Consider the following 14,563-nt stretch of genomic DNA (forward strand, 5'->3'; position numbering starts at 1 on the left):
CTATTCTACTGAGCAAGTATCACCTATTCTATTCTACTGAGAATTTATCACCTATAGTATACTACTGAGCAAGTGTCACCTATATTATTCTACTAAGCACTTATCACCTATACTATTCTACTGAACATATATCACCTATATTATTCTACTTTAACATATGAACTATACTGTTCTTCTGAAAATGTGTCACTTATACTATTCTGCTGAGCAAGTATCACCTATAATATTCTACTGAGACTGTATCACCTATACTATTCTACTGAGAACATATCACCTATACTATTCTACTGAGAAGGTATCACTTATTCTATTCTTCTAAAAATGTATCACCTATACTATTCTGCTGAAAACGTATCATCTATACTATTTTGCTGAGAACGTATCACTTATACTATTCTTCTGAAAATGTACCAACTATACCAGTCTGCTGTGAATGTATCACCTATACTATTCTAATGAGAACGTATCTCCTATACTATTCTATTGAGAAAGTATTGCCTATACTGTTCTACTGAGAACGTATCACCTATACTATTCTACTGAGCAAATATCACCTATACTATTCTGCTGAGAACATATCACTTATACTATTCTACAGAGACTCTTTCACCTATACTATTCTACTGAGAATGTATCACCTATACTCTTCTACTCAGAACGTATCACATTTACTATTCTACTGAGAATGTATCACCTATACTATTCTACTGAGAACGTATCACCTATACAATTCTACTTATCAAGTATCACCTATACTATTCTTCTGAGAATGTATCACCTATACTATTCTACAGAGAACGTACCACTAATAATATTCTACTGAAAACATATTAGCTATACTATTCTACTGACCACATATAACCTGTACTAGTCTACTGAGAACGTATGACTTATACTATTCTAGCAGCACATATCACCTATACTATCCTACTGAGAACGTATCATATTTACTGTTCTACTGAGCACATATCATCCATACTATTCTACTGAGCAAGCATCACCTATACTATTCTACTGAGAATGTTTTACCTATACTGTTCTATGGAGCAAGTATCACCTATACTATTATACTGAGAATGTATCACCTACACTATTCTACTGAGAATATGTCACCTATTCTATTCTACTTACACCTATACACCTATACTATTCCACTGGGAGCGTATCTATGCCATTCTATTGAGAACTTATCACCTATACTGTTCTACTGAGAATGTATCACCTACACTATTCTGCTGAGAAGGTATCACCTATACCATTCTACTGAGAACATATCACCTATTCCATTCTATTGACAACATATCACCTATAGTATTCTACTGAGAATGTATGACCTTTACCATTCTACTTATAAGGCATCAACTATAGCATTCTACTGAGAATGTATCCCTATACTATTCTACTAAGAACTTATCATTTATAGTATTCAACCGGAAAGTATCGCATATACCAATCTACTGGGAATGTATCACCTACCCTACTATACTGAGAACGTATCACCTGCACGATTCTACAGAGAACGTATCACCTATACTATTCTACTGAGCATGTATCATCTACACTATTCAGTTGAGAATGTATCACCTGCACTATTCTACAGAGAACGTATCACCTATACTATTTTACAGAGAACTTATCACCTATTCTATTCTACTAAGAACGTATCACCAATACTATTCTTCTGAGAACATGTGACCTATACCATTCTACTGAGAACGTATTACCTATACTATTGTACTGAAAATGTATCACCTATACTATTGTACTGAGAACATATCACCTTTACTATTGTATTGAGAATGTATCACCTATACAATTCTAGTCAGCAAGTATCACCTCTACTATTCTGCTGAGAACGTATCACCTATACTGTTCTACTGAGAACGTATCACCTGTACTATTCTACTGAGCAAGTATCACGTATACTATTCTACTGAGCACGTATCACCTATAATATTCTACTGAGAACATATCACCTACACCATTATACTGAGAACGTACCACCTATACTATTCTACTGAAAATGTATCACCTATACTATTCTACTGAGAATGAATCACCTATACTATTCTAGTGAGCAAGTATCCCCTATATTTTTCTACTGAGCAAGTATCACCTATACTGTTCTACTGAGAACATATAACCTATACTATCCTACTGAGAATGTATCACCTATGTTATTCTACTGAGAACATATCACCTATACTATTCTACTTAGAACATATCACCTATACTGTAAAACTGAGAATGTATCACATAAACTATTCTAGTGAGCAAGTATCACCTATACTATTCTACTGTGAATGTATCACCTATACTTTTCTACTGAGAACGTATAACCTATACTATTCTACTGAGAACGTATCACCTATACTATTCTACTTAGAACGTATCACCTATACTGTTCAACTGAGAACGTATCACCTAAAGCATTCTAGTGAGCAAGTATCACCTATACTATTACACTGTGAATGTATCACCTCTACTATTCTGCTGAGAACGTACCACCTATACTGTGCTACTGAGAACGTATCACCCGTACTATTCTACTGAGCAGGTATCACCTGTACTATTCTACTGAGCACGTATCACCTAAAACATTCTACTGGGAACATATCACCTAGACCATTCTACTGAGAACGTACCACCTATACTATTCTACTGAGAATGTATAACCTATACTATTCTACTGAGAATGTATCACCTATACTATTCTGCTGAGAATGTATCACCAATACTATTCTACTAAGAAAGTATCACCTATAGTATTCTACTGAGAGCGTATCACCTATTCTATTCTGCTGAAAACATATCACCTATACTATTCTACTGAGAACATACCACCTATACTATTCTACTGAGAACTTATCTCTATGTTATTCTACTGAGAAAGTATCACCTATATTATTCTTCTGAGCACGTATCACCTATACTGTTCTACTGAGCAAGTATCACCTATACTACTTTACTGAGAAAGTATCACCTATACTATTCTACAGAGAACCTGTCACATATACTATTTGATGGAGCAAGTATCACCTATACTATTCTACTGAGAACATATCACCTATAATGACCTTCTGAGAATGTATCACTTATACTATTCTACTGAGCAACCATCAACTATACTATTCTACTGAGAATGTATCACCTATTCTGTTCTACTGAGAACATATATCCTGTACTATTCTACTGAGAACGTATCACCTATACTATTCTACTGAGAATGTATCACCTATTCTGTTCTACTGAGAACATATAACCTATACTATTCTACTGAGAATGTTTCTCCTGTACTATTCTACTAAGCAAGTATCACGTATACAGTTCTACTGAGCATGTATCACCTATAGTATTCTACTGAGAATGTATCACCTATAATATTTTTCTGAGAACGTATCACCTATATTATTATACTGAGAGTGTATCACCTATACTATTCTAGTGAGCAAGTATCAGCTATATTATTCTACTGAACAGGTATCACCTATACTGTTCTACTGAGCAAGTATCACCTATACCATTCTACTGAGCACGTATCAGCTATAGTATTCTACTGAGAACATATCACCTATACCATTCTACTGAGAACGTACCACAAATGCAAATCTACTGAAAATGAATCACCTATACTATTCTACTGAGAATGCATCACCTATACTATTCTACTGAGAACGTATCACCTATACTATTCTACTGAGAACATATCATCTATACTGCTCTACTGAGAACATATAACCTATACTATCCTACTGAGAATGTATCACCTATACTATTCTACTAAGAATGTATCACCTACACTATTCTACTTAGAACATATCACCTATACTGTTCAACTGAGAATGTAAAACCTATACTATTCTACTGAGAACGTATCACCTATACTATTCTACTGAGAATGCATCAACTATACTATTCTACTGAGAACGTACCACCTATACTATTCCACTGAGAATGTATGCCTTATACTATTCTATGAACATGTATCACCTCTACTATTCTACTAAAACGTATCACCTATACTATTCTAAGAGCACGTATCACCTATACTATTCTACTGAGAATGTATCACCTATACTATTCTACTGAAAACGTATCACTTATACCATTCTACTGAGAACGTATCACTTACACTATTCTACTGAGAATGTATCACCTATACTATTCTACTGAGCTGGTATGACCTATACTATTCTACTGAGCAAGTATCACGTATACTATTCTACTGAGAATTTATTATCTCTACTATTCTACTGACAATGTATCACCTATACTATTCTACTGAGAATGTACCACATATACTATTCTACTAAGAATGTATCACCTACACTATTCTACTGAGATTGTATCACCTATACTATTCTACTGACAACATATCACCTATACTATTCTACTAAGCCCATATCTATACCATTCTATTGAGAATGTATCCCTTATACTATTCTACTGAGAATGCACCAGCTATACTATTCTACTGAGAACGTATCACCTATACTATTCTACTGAGAACGTATCACCTATTCCATTCTACTAAGAAAATAACACCTATACTAGTCTACTGACAACGTATCACCTATACTATTCTACTGAGAATGTATCACCTATATCATTTTATTGAGAACGTATCATCTTTTCCATTCTACTGAGAATGTATCACCTATACTATTCTACTGAGAATGTGTATCACCTTTACTATTCTACTGAGAACGTATCACCTATACAATTCTATGGAGAACGTATCACCTATTCCATTCTATTGAGAAATTATCACCTATACTATTGTACTGAGCACATATCACTTATACTATTCTACTGAGAACATATCACCTGTATCATTCTACTGAGAACGTATCACCTATTCTATTCTATTCTATTGAGAACGTATCTCGTATAATATTCTACTGAGAATATATTACATATTCTATTCTATTGGGAATCTATCATGTATACTGTTCTACTGAGAACGAATAACCTATACTATTCTACTGAGAATGTATCACCTTAAGTATTCTACTGAGAACGTCTCACTTATACTGTTCTACTGAGCAAGTATCACCTATATTATTCTACTGAGAACATATCACCTACACTATTCTACTGAGAATGTATCACCTATACTATTCCACTGAGAATGTATCACCTATACTATTCCGCTGAGCAAGTATCACCTATACTATTGTATGAGCACGTATCACATGTACTATTCTACTGATAATGTATCACATTTACTATTCTACTTAGAACATATCACCTATACTGTTCTACTAAGAATGTATCACCTATACTATTCTACTGAGCAAGTATCACCTACACTATTCTACTGAGAACATACCTCCTATACTGTTCTACTGAGAATGTATCACCTATACTATTCTACTGAGGAAGTACCACCTATACTTTTCTACTGAGAACATGTCAGCTATACTATGCTACTGAGAACGTATCACCTATACCGTTCTACTGAGAAAATATCACTTATACTATTCTACTGAAAACGTATCACCTATACTATTCTGCTGAGAATTTATCACCTATACTATTCTACTGAGAATGTATCACCTAAACTATTATACTGTGCAAGTATCACATATACTTGTGCTGCTGTATTAAAGAGTTTTTCGTAGCTGGTGCTTTTCCATCTGTTTGGATTTATTATTTATCACATATACTATTCTACTGAGAATGTATCACCTATACGATTCTCCTGAGAATGTATCACCTGTACTATTCTACTGAGAATGTATCAACTATACTATTCTACTGAGAACGTATCACCTATACTATTCTACTGAGAATGTATCACCTACACTATTATACTGAGATTGTATCACCTATACTATTCTGCTGAGAATATGTCACCTATACTATTCTACTTACACCGATACACCTATACTATTCTACTGGGAACGTATCTATGCCATTCTGTTGAGAACTTATCATCTACACTGTTCTACTGAGAATGTATCACATATACTATTCTGCTGAGAAGGTATCACCTATACCATTCTACTGAGAACATATCACCTATTCCATTCTATTGACAACATATTACCTATAGTATTCTACTGAGAATGTATCACCTTTATCATTCTACTTATAAGTTATCAAACATAGCATTCTACTGAGAACGTATCCCTATACTATTCTACTAAGAACTTATCATTTATAGTATTCAAACGGAACGTATAGCATATACCAATCTACTGAGAATGTATCACCTATACTATTCTACTGGGACTGTATCACCTACACTATTATACTAAGAACGTATCACCTGCACTATTCTACAGAGAACGTATCACCTATACTATTCTACTGAGCATGTATCATCTACACTATTCAACTGAGAATGTACCACCTGCACTATTGTACAGAGAACGATCACCTATACTATTTTACAGAGAACTTGTCAACTATTCTATTCTATAAAGAACGATCACTGATACTATTCTTCTGAGAACATGTCACCTATACCATTCTACTGAGAACGATCACCTATACTATTGTACTGAGAATGTATCACCTATACTATTGTACTGAGAATGTATCACCTTTATTATTCTACTGAGAATGTATCACCTATACTGTTCTACTGAGCAAGTATCACCTCTACTATTCTGCTGAGAACGTATCACCTATACTGTTCTACTGAGAACGTATCACCTGTACTATTCTACTGAGCAAGTATCACGTATACTATTCTACTGAGCATGTATCACCTATAATATTCTACTGAGAACATATCACCTACACCATTGTACTGAGAACGTACCACCTATACTATTCTACTGAGAATGTATCACCTACACTATTCTAGTGAGCAAGTATCCCCTATATTTTTCTACTGAGCAAGTATTCCTATACTGTTCTACTGAGAACATATAACCTATACTATCCTACTGAGAATGTATCACCTATGCTATTCTACTGAGCATGTATCACCTATACTATTCTACTTAGAACGTATCACCTATACTGTTCAACTGAGAAGGTATCACCTAAACTATTCTAGTGAGCAAGTATCACCTATACTATTCTACTGTGAATGTATCACCTATACTGTTCTACTAAGAACGTATAACCTATACTATTCTACTGAGAAAGTATCACCTATACTATTCTACTTAGTACGTATCACCAATACTGTTCAACTGAGAATGTATCACCTAAAGTATTCTAGTGAGCAAGTATCACCTATACTATTCTACTGTGAATGTATCACCTATACTGTTCTACTAAGAACGTATAACCTATACTATTCTACTGAGGACATATCACCTATACTATTCTACTAAGCCCATATCTATACCATTCTATTGAGAATGTATCCCTTATACTATTCTACTGAGAATGCACCAGCTATACTATTCTACTGAGAACGTATCACCTATACTATTCTACTGAGAACATATCACCTATTCTATTCTACTAAGAAAATAACACCTATACTAGTCTACTGACAACGTATCACCTATACTATTCTACTGAGAATGTATCACCTATATCATTTTATTGAGAACGTATCATCTTTTCCATTCTACTGAGAATGTATCACCTATACTATTCTACTGAGAATGTGTATCACCTTTACTATTCTACTGAGAACGTTTCACCTATACAATTCTATGGAGAACGTATCACCTATTCCATTCTATTGAGAAATTATCACTTATACTATTGTACTGAGCACATATCACTTATACTATTCTACTGAGAACATATCACCTGCATCATTCTACTGAGAACGTATCACCTATTCTATTCTATTCTATTCTATTGAGGCATTATCTCGTATAATATTCTACTGAGAATATATTACATATTCTATTCTATTGGGAATCTATCATGTATACTGTTCTACTGAGAACGAATAACCTATACTATTCTACTGAGAATGTATCACCTTAAGTATTCTACTGAGAACGTCTCACTTATACTGTTCTACCGAGCAAGTATCACCTATATTATTCTACTGAGAACATATCACCTACACTATTCTACTGAGAATGTATCACCTATACTATTCCACTGAGAATGTATCACCTATACTATTCCGCTGAGCAAGTATCACCTATACTATTGTATGAGCACGTATCACATGTACTATTCTACTGATAATGTATCACATTTACTATTGTACTTAGAACATATCACCTATACTGTTCTACTAAGAATGTATCACCTATACTATTCTACTGAGCAAGTATCACCTACACTATTCTACTGAGAACATACCTCCTATACTGTTCTACTGTGAGAATGTATCACCTATACTATTCTACTGAGGAAGTACCACCTATACTTTTCTACTGAGAACATGTCAGCTATACTATGCTACTGAGAACGTATCACTTATACCGTTCTACTGAGAAAATATCACTTATACTATTCTACTGAGAACGTATCACCTATACTATTCTGCTGAGAATTTATCACCTATACTATTCTACTGAGAACGTATCACCTAAACTATTATACTGTGCAAGTATCACATATACTTGTGCTGCTGTATTAAAGAGTTTTTCGTGGCTGGTGCTTTTTCCATCTGTTTGGATTTATTATTTATCACATATACTATTCTACTGAGAATGTATCACCTATACGATTCTCCTGAGAATGTATCACCTGTACTATTCTACTGAGAATGTATCAACTATACTATTCTACTGAGAACGTATCACCTATACTATTCTACTGAGAATGTATCACCTACACTATTATACTGAGATTGTATCACCTATACTATTCTGCTGAGAATATGTCACCTATACTATTCTACTTACACCGATACACCTATACTATTCTACTGGGAACGTATCTATGCCATTCTGTTGAGAACTTATCATCTACACTGTTCTACTGCGAATGTATCACATATACTATTCTGCTGAGAAGGTATCACCTATACATTCTACTGAGAACATATCACCTATTCCATTCTATTGACAACATATTACCTATAGTATTCTACTGAGAATGTATCACCTTTATCATTCTACTTATAAGTTATCAAATATAGCATTCTACTGAGAACGTATCCCTATACTATTCTACTAAGAACTTATCATTTATAGTATTCAAACGGAACGTATAGCATATACCAATCTACTGAGAATGTATCACCTATACTATTCTACTGGGACTGTATCACCTACACTATTATACTAAGAACGTATCACCTGCACTATTCTACAGAGAACGTATCACCTATACTATTCTACTGAGCATGTATCATCTACACTATTCAACTGAGAATGTACCACCTGCACTATTGTACAGAGAACGTATCACCTATACTATTTTACAGAGAACTTGTCAACTATTCTATTCTATAAAGAACGTATCACTGATACTATTCTTCTGAGAACATGTCACCTATACCATTCTACTGAGAACGTATCACCTATACTATTGTACTGAGAATGTATCACCTATACTATTGTACTGAGAATGTATCACCTTTATTATTCTACTGAGAATGTATCACCTATACTGTTCTACTGAGCAAGTATCACCTCTACTATTCTGCTGAGAACGTATCACCTATACTGTTCTACTGAGAACGTATCACCTGTACTATTCTACTGAGCAAGTATCACGTATACTATTCTACTGAGCATGTATCACCTATAATATTCTACTGAGAACATATCACCTACACCATTGTACTGAGAACGTACCACCTATACTATTCTACTGAGAATGTATCACCTACACTATTCTAGTGAGCAAGTATCCCCTATATTTTTCTACTGAGCAAGTATTCCTATACTGTTCTACTGAGAACATATAACCTATACTATCCTACTGAGAATGTATCACCTATGCTATTCTACTGAGCATGTATCACCTATACTATTCTACTTAGAACGTATCACCTATACTGTTCAACTGAGAAGGTATCACCTAAACTATTCTAGTGAGCAAGTATCACCTATACTATTCTACTGTGAATGTATCACCTATACTGTTCTACTAAGAACGTATAACCTATACTATTCTACTGAGAAAGTATCACCTATACTATTCTACTTAGTACGTATCACCAATACTGTTCAACTGAGAATGTATCACCTAAAGTATTCTAGTGAGCAAGTATCACCTATACTATTCTACTGTGAATGTATCACCTATACTGTTCTACTAAGAACGATAACCTATACTATTCTACTGAGGACATATCACCTATACTATTCTACTAAGCCCATATCTATACCATTCTATTGAGAATGTATCCCTTATACTATTCTACTGAGAATGCACCAGCTATACTATTCTACTGAGAACGTATCACCTATACTATTCTACTGAGAACATATCACCTATTCTATTCTACTAAGAAAATAACACCTATACTAGTCTACTGACAACGTATCACCTATACTATTCTACTGAGAATGTATCACCTATATCATTTTATTGAGAACGTATCATCTTTTCCATTCTACTGAGAATGTATCACCTATACTATTCTACTGAGAATGTGTATCACCTTTACTATTCTACTGAGAACGTTTCACCTATACAATTCTATGGAGAACGTATCACCTATTCCATTCTATTGAGAAATTATCACTTATACTATTGTACTGAGCACATATCACTTATACTATTCTACTGAGAACATATCACCTGCATCATTCTACTGAGAACGTATCACCTATTCTATTCTATTCTATTCTATTGAGAACGTGTCTCGTATAATATTCTACTGAGAATATATTACATATTCTATTCTATTGGGAATCTATCATGTATACTGTTCTACTGAGAACGAATAACCTATACTATTCTACTGAGAATGTATCACCTTAAGTATTCTACTGAGAACGTCTCACTTATACTGTTCTACCGAGCAAGTATCACCTATATTATTCTACTGAGAACATATCACCTACACTATTCTACTGAGAATGTATCACCTATACTATTCCACTGAGAATGTATCACCTATACTATTCCGCTGAGCAAGTATCACCTATACTATTGTATGAGCACGTATCACATGTACTATTCTACTGATAATGTATCACATTTACTATTCTACTTAGAACATATCACCTATACTGTTCTACTAAGAATGTATCACCTATACTATTCTACTGAGCAAGTATCACCTACACTATTCTACTGAGAACATACCTCCTATACTGTTCTACTGTGAGAATGTATCACCTATACTATTCTACTGAGGAAGTACCACCTATACTTTTCTACTGAGAACATGTCAGCTATACTATGCTACTGAGAACGTATCACTTATACCGTTCTACTGAGAAAATATCACTTATACTATTCTACTGAGAACGTATCACCTATACTATTCTGCTGAGAATTTATCACCTATACTATTCTACTGAGAACGTATCACCTAAACTATTATACTGTGCAAGTATCACATATACTTGTGCTGCTGTATTAAAGAGTTTTTCGTAGCTGGTGCGCTTTTTCCATCTGTTTGGATTTATTATTTATCACATATACTATTCTACTGAGAATGTATCACCTATACGATTCTCCTGAGAATGTATCACCTGTACTATTCTACTGAGAATGTATCAACTATACTATTCTACTGAGAACGTATCACCTATACTATTCTACTGAGAATGTATCACCTACACTATTATACTGAGATTGTATCACCTATACTATTCTGCTGAGAATATGTCACCTATACTATTCTACTTACACCGATACACCTATACTATTCTACTGGGAACGTATCTATGCCATTCTGTTGAGAACTTATCATCTACACTGTTCTACTGCAGATGTATCACATATACTATTCTGCTGAGAAGGTATCACCTATACATTCTACTGAGAACATATCACCTATTCCATTCTATTGACAACATATTACCTATAGTATTCTACTGAGAATGTATCACCTTTATCATTCTACTTATAAGTTATCAAATATAGCATTCTACTGAGAACGTATCCCTATACTATTCTACTAAGAACTTATCATTTATAGTATTCAAACGGAACGTATAGCATATACCAATCTACTGAGAACGTATCACCTATACTATTCTACTGGGACTGTATCACCTACACTATTATACTAAGAACGTATCACCTGCACTATTCTACAGAGAACGTATCACCTATACTATTCTACTGAGCATGTATCATCTACACTATTCAACTGAGAATGTACCACCTGCACTATTGTACAGAGAACGTATCACCTATACTATTTTACAGAGAACTTGTCAACTATTCTATTCTATAAAGAACGTATCACCGATACTATTCTTCTGAGAACATGTCACCTATACCATTCTACTGAGAACGTATCACCTATACTATTGTACTGAGAATGTATCACCTATACTATTGTACTGAGAACGTATCACCTTTATTATTCTACTGAGAATGTATCACCTATACTGTTCTACTGAGCAAGTATCACCTCTACTATTCTGCTGAGAACGTATCACCTATACTGTTCTACTGAGAACGTATCACCTGTACTATTCTACTGAGCAAGTATCACGTATACTATTCTACTGAGCATGTATCACCTATAATATTCTACTGAGAACATATCACCTACACCATTGTACTGAGAATGTACCACCTATACTATTCTACCGAGAATGTATCACCTACACTATTCTAGTGAGCAAGTATCCCCTATATTTTTCTACTGAGCAAGTATTCCTATACTGTTCTACTGAGAACATATAACCTATACTATCCTACTGAGAATGTATCACCTATGCTATTCTACTGAGAATGTATCACCTATACTATTCTACTTAGAACGTATCACCTATACTGTTCAACTGAGAAGGTATCACCTAAACTATTCTAGTGAGCAAGTATCACCTATACTATTCTACTGTGAATGTATCACCTATACTGTTCTACTAAGAACGTATAACCTATACTATTCTACTGAGAACGTATCACCTATACTATTCTACTTAGTACGTATCACCAATACTGTTCAACTGAGAATGTATCACCTAAAGTATTCTAGTGAGCAAGTATCACCCATACTATTCTACTGTGAATGTATCACCTCTACTATTCTACTGAGAACTTATCTCCTATACTATTCTACTGAGAATGTATCAACTATATTATTCTATTGAGCACGTATCACCTATACTGTTCTACTGAGAACATATCACCTATACTATTCTACTGAGCCCATATATATATACCATTCTATTGAGAATGTATCCCTTATACTATTCTACTGAGAATGCACCAGCTATACTATTCTGCAGAGAATATATAACCTATACTATTCTACTGAGAATGTATCTCCTATTCCATTCTACTAAGAAAATAACACCTATACTAGTCTACTGACAACGTATCACCTATACTATTCTACTGAGAATGTATCACCTATATTATTTTATTGAGAACGTATCACCTTTTCCATTCTACTGAGAATGTATCACCTATACTATTCTACTGAGAATGTGTATCACCTTTACTATTCTATTGAGAACGTATCACCTATACAATTCTATGGAGAACGTATCACCTATTCCATTCTATTGAGAATGTATCTCCTATAATATTCTACTGAGAATGTATTACCTCTTATATTCTACTGGGAATGTATCATGTATACTGTTCTACTGAGAACGTATAACCTATACTATTCTACTGAGAATGTATCACCTTTACTATTCTACTGAGTACGTATCACTTATACTGTTCTACTGAGCAAGTATCACCTATATTATTCTACTGAGAACATATCACCTACACTATTCTATTTAGAATGTATCACCTATACTATTCCACTGAGAATGTATCACCTATACTATTCCGCTGAGCAAGTATCACCTATACTATTCTGTGAGCACGTATCACATGTACTATTCTACTGATAATGTATCACCTTTACTATTCTACTTAGAACATATCACCTATACTGTTCTACTAAGAATGTATCACCTATACTATTCTACTGAGCAAGTATCACCTATACTATTCTACTGAGAACATACCTCCTATACTGTTCTACTGAGAATGTATCACCTATACTATTCTACTGAGCAAGTACCACCTATACTTTTCTACTGAGAACATGTCAGCTATACTATGGTACTGAGAAAGTATCACCTATACCGTTCTACTGAGAAAATATCACTTATACTATTCTACTGAGAACGTATCACCTATACTATTCTGCTGAGAATTTATCACCTATACTATTCTACTGAGAACGTACCACCTAAACTATTATACTGTGCAAGTATCACATATACTATTCTACTGAGTATGTATCAACTATACTATTCTACTGAGAACGTATCACCTATACTATTCTACTGAGAATGTATCACCTACACTATTATACTGAGATTGTATCACCTATACTATTCTACTGAGAATATGTCACCTATACTATTCTACTTACACCGATGCACCTATTCTATTCTACTGGGAACGTATCTATGCCATTCTGTTGAGAACTTATCACCTACACTGTCCTACTGAGAATGTATCACATATACTATTCTGCTGAGAAGGTATCACCTATACCCTTCTACTGAGAACATATCATATCACCTATTCCATT

The sequence above is a fragment of the Protopterus annectens genome, chromosome 6.part0, assembly GCF_019279795.1.
Source record: "Protopterus annectens isolate FY-2018-M chromosome 6.part0, PAN1.0, whole genome shotgun sequence".
NCBI classification, from domain to species: domain Eukaryota; kingdom Metazoa; phylum Chordata; order Ceratodontiformes; family Protopteridae; genus Protopterus; species Protopterus annectens.